Below are 4,850 nucleotides of genomic sequence, written 5' to 3'. Positions count from 1 at the left end.
AGAGTTTTAGAATCTTCACCTGCTTGTACAAATAATTTAGCATATGGATTATACTTCAATTTTATAGTCACTGAAGGAAAGGTGGAAAGAATGGGAAGGGGAGAGGTAGAATAAAAGGGCCAGGAGCTGATGGCTCACAGCTGTGATACCAGCTCCTGGGGAGGCTGAGATCTGAGATCTCATTTTGAAATGAGCCCAGGCAGAAAGGTCTGTGAGTCTTATCTCCAATTAACCACCTAAAACCTGCAGTCCTGGATTTGGGTTCATGACATAGTCCACGGAGAGAATCACAGGACGTGTTAAGGTAGCCTTCAAGAAAGTTTACTATTAAAATAAGGCAAAGCCAGGCACGGTGGTTCATGCCTGTAATCCCAGCTACTCAGGAGGCTGAGATCTGAGAATCAAGGTTCAGAGCCAGTCCAGGCACAAAAGGACCTGAGACTCTTATCTCCAATTAACCTCTAGAAAATCGGAAATGGGGTTGTGACTCAAGGGTAGGGTGGTAGCCTTGAGCTAAAGAGTTCAGGGACAGTGCCCAGGCCAAGTTCAAGTCCCATGACCCACAAAAAAAAAAAAAAAAAAAAAAGAGTCTCATGGACTTTAGTTCCCCGGTCTGGCTTTGAATCACGATCCTCAGATCTCAGCCTCCTGCGTAGCTAGGATTGCAGACATGAGCCACTGTGCCCAGCTCACATGAGGATATTTTTGCTGGGATATATATTATTTTGTTCATATATATATATAATACAATATTATATATATATATAAAATACACACACACATATATATATTGCCAGTCTTGGGGCTTGAACTCAGGGCCTGGGTACTGTCCTTGACCTTCTTTTGCTCAAGGTTAATGCTATGGCTCTTGAGGCACAGTGCTACTTCTGGCTTTTTCTGTTTATGTGGTACTGAGGAACCCAGGCCTTCATGCATGCTAGGCAAACACTCAAGCCACATTCCTAGCCCCAGATATTTTATTTAACATTTGTTTGCTTGGGTTAATCATCTGGGAAGATTAAATTAGGGGAATGTTCCTCAGGTCAGGTTATACTACACTAAAGCTAAAGAAAATAACAAGGTTTGTGTGCTCACAAACCTAATTGTGCATTGCTATTTGATCCAGGAGGAAAGCAAAAGGGAAAAATAGTAAATATGTTTTGCTCTTCAGGTTAAGGATTAATATACTGTTTTGCCTTAAGACTTAGTGTTCATAGCAAATATGTTTTGCTCTTGAGATTGTGTACTAAGCAAGTAACAAACATGTTTGGTCCTTGACTCTTGGCAGAGGGATTTCCTGTCATTTTTCCTATTCTATTCTGCCTCTTCCCTGTGACTTCAGAAACTCCATTTTCCACATGAGGAAACTAGAATCTCAGAATGAGTCTGGCACATACTCCTGGGAAGTCAGCTTGCAAGGAGAAGAAAAGAAAATCGAACGCAATTCTGTTGGACTGCCCTCAACACTGTTTCTCTGTCTGTTTGTTTCTCTTTCTCTTTTTATGCTGATCCTGGGCTTGAACTTAGGGCCTAGGCACTGTCCCGTAGCCTTTTTTTTTTTTTTTCCTCTCTCAACGCCAGTACAATACCATGTGAACCACAGCAGCTCCACTTTTGGCTTTTTTTTTTTTCTGGTTTATTGAAGGTAAGAGTCTCATGGATTTTTCTGCCTGGGCTGGCTTCTAACTGTGACCTTCACACTCAGCCTCCTGAGTAGCTAAGAGTACAGGCATGAGCCACCAGTATCTAGCTTTCAGCACAACTCTTTATTTAGACCCTTTGAATGTGAAGCAAGTGAGACAAAAGTGGTCCCGAGATTCCAGATAAAGAACAATCCAGGGAGAGGGAGAATGGGACAAACAGAGGCGCATACCAGGGAACATAGGAGCCACACATTGAGTGAGAAAAAGGAGACACTAAGCTCTGTGCTTTGTGTGTGTGTGTGTGTGTGTGTGCACATGCACACATTGTGCAACCCTCTCCCTACGCCAGCCTCCATCCCCAGGACCACCACAAAAGGAAAAGCAGAGGCAGACTGGTGGCTCACACCTGGAATATATTTGTCCTGACCAATTATTGATATCTACAATTTTTCACAGTGCTCATCTGACACAATTAGGTATCATTCATTTAAATTCTAGAGGCACACCGTCTGTGACAATGTAGATGTGCCTGCACTGATAGTTGGCTTTGAGATCTCTCAGTTGCACAAAAGAGCAAATAAACCATAAAATCAAAGCATAGAATGTCAACTTGGAGTGAGAAACTAAGATCATTAAAGGCAAAATGATCAGGCATATAGTTAGGATGGTGAAAGAGCCTGGTTAGATGGTTCAGAGAAGACAGTGGCATTATGGGAAGAGAGAGGGTTCAAAAAAAAGGTGGATGTGGGAGAAGGTAATGCAAGTTAGTAGAAAAACAGCTAATCAGGGAATTGTGGCCCATAAAACTTGAAGATGAACTGGGCACTGGTGGCTCATGCCTGTAATTCCAGCTTCTCAGGGAGGCTGAGATCTGAGGATCATGGTTTGAAGCAATCCAGGGCAGAAATGTCTGTGAAGCTTTTATCTTCAAGTAAGCACTGAAGATCCAAAGTGGAGCTGTGGCTTGTGTGGATAGACCGGTAGCCTTGAGCAAAAGAAGCTCAGGGACAGAGCCCAGGCCCTGAGTTCAAGCCCCAGGACCAACACACACACACACCGGGCTGCAATCCTTAAACTCAAGACTAGCACTCCACCACTAGAACTACAGCACCACGTCTTGGTTTTTCTGTGAGTAATTGGAGATAAGTGTCTCAGGGACTTTCTTGTCTGGGCTGGCTTTGAATTGAGATCCTCAGATCTCAGCCTCCAGAGTAGATAGGATTACAGGCGTGAGTCTCTACTACCCCACCTGGTTCTTTGTTTTGAGTAATAAGAAGGCCAGTTGTAGGCTTCTGCTGTCTTTGTTTTGGGTAATGGGCACATACCCTAAAGCCACTGTTTACATGTAATTTGAACTTAGCAAAAGGATTAAGGGTTGTTAGATAATGTGTCCAATGTCTAGGTATCTCACAAAAGATAGTCCTGAGACAAGGAGCTCCATTTTGAATCTCTTTAATCCTACCCAACCCCTTACTTATCTTTGTTTGGATAAATATATCCTTGTTAAAACCTTATGGGTAGCCGTGCAGTGGCTCACGCCTGTAATCCTAGCTACTCAGGAGGCTGAGATCTGAGGATCAAAGCCTGCCCAGGGACTACAAAGCCTGGAGACTCTTATCTCCAATTAATCACTAGAAAATGGGAAGTGGGGCTGTGGCTCAAGGGTAGGGTGGTAGCTTTGAGCTGAAGAGTTCAGGGACAGCACCCAGGCCCAGAGTTCAAGCCCCATGACCCACAAAAACTAAAACAACTAATTTGTGAGGAGCCTTGTGATGCCTTCTAGGGGAGTGGAGTCATTTTCTCTACCGACGAAGGAATTAAAAGGCAGGGTGGTGTTTATGGTAAATTTATTTGAAAATGAAAGGAAAGCCTAGAAAGAAAAATAGAGCAACTCTCATCCAGGGGCCTCAAAGAGGAGTCCAATGGAGTCCACTCAGAGGACAATTATCATAGATCCAAGCTCTTTCCGTATCTCTTCCCTTGGCTTTGTCCCAATTGCTTGATGGCTTGTGCTGCCCTGGCTCTTTTCATTGGTTGGGTGGGCATCCAGGGCATTATGGGAAGAAGCTTGTTAGCAGGTACTGTGGTAACAAGAAGCGCCATGATGGGACATGTCACCTACCATGTATTTTGTGACTCTTTATCCTTGTCTAACAGTTTCCCTCTCTCTCTTGCACTTGAAATGCTTTCCATCATGGGTTTCGAGTTCCTGAGACTTGTGTGGGAACTGGGAAGGTGAGACCACCTTTCTTACTTCATCCCTTTCATTTCTCCAGGGTCACACCTTCCCCGATTTTCCTGGGTCTCAGCTTTACAAGCTTCTGCATCTTAAGTCCAATCAAGCCATTGGTGGAGGAAGAAGTAATCTTGGACAGAGTAAGTACCTCTCCCTGGAGTTAGGAGGGAAGATGGAGAGGTCAGCATTAAATACAGAATCTGCGCAAAGCTTAGCCTCTTAGGTCAGTGATCTAGCCATCACTTAACTTCACAGGTTGTTTCCTATAATTTCAGGGTAATTCAACACTGAGTCACGTGAGAATGCCCATGGGACTTGAACCCAGGGCCTGGGCACTGTCTCTGGACACTTTCTGCTCAAGGCTAGCGCTCTGCCCCTTGAGCCACAGCGCCACTTCCAGCTTTTTCTGTGCATGTGGTACCGAGGAGGGGAGCCCAGGGCGCTGTGCACGCGAGGCGAGCACGCTTACCGCTGGGCTATGCTCCGGCATTTTTTTCTTTTTCCTGCTCAAGGTTGATGCTCTATTATCTGAGTCACAGCTCTGCTTCTGGCTTTTTGGTGGTTCACTGGAGATCAGAGTCTCATGCACTTTCAAGATCCTCAGATCGCGAGCCCGCAGCAGCGCCCGGCACACCCCTGTGCTTTTAATCCTCAGGTTTCACTCCCGCTGGCTGCTTCTCTCCTCTCCACCCTTCTGTCCTTGACCTTCCCGGGTTCGGTTTCCTCCAATCCCGCCCGCTGGCCACTGAGCACCGCCCACCACCAGGAGGCGGCAGAGAACCAATCCGCGGCGTGCCTCTCTACCCCGCCCGGGTCCTCTCTATGGCACCTGCCTGACAGACCTGCTCTTAAGTGATGTGTCTGTGTGTGGCCCCGTCACGTGGCAGGGTGCTCACCGCCCGCGCAGGCGCAGCAGCGTCCCCGCCGTCGTGCGGCTGTTCCCCGCGCCGCTCCTGCCGCCCGGCGGTCCC

Source organism: Megascapheus bottae, chromosome 6, assembly GCF_031878675.1.
Source record: "Megascapheus bottae isolate mThoBot1 chromosome 6, mThoBot2.hap1, whole genome shotgun sequence".
NCBI classification, from domain to species: Eukaryota; Metazoa; Chordata; class Mammalia; order Rodentia; family Geomyidae; genus Megascapheus; species Megascapheus bottae.
Note: the sequence above shows the minus strand (reverse complement) of the source record.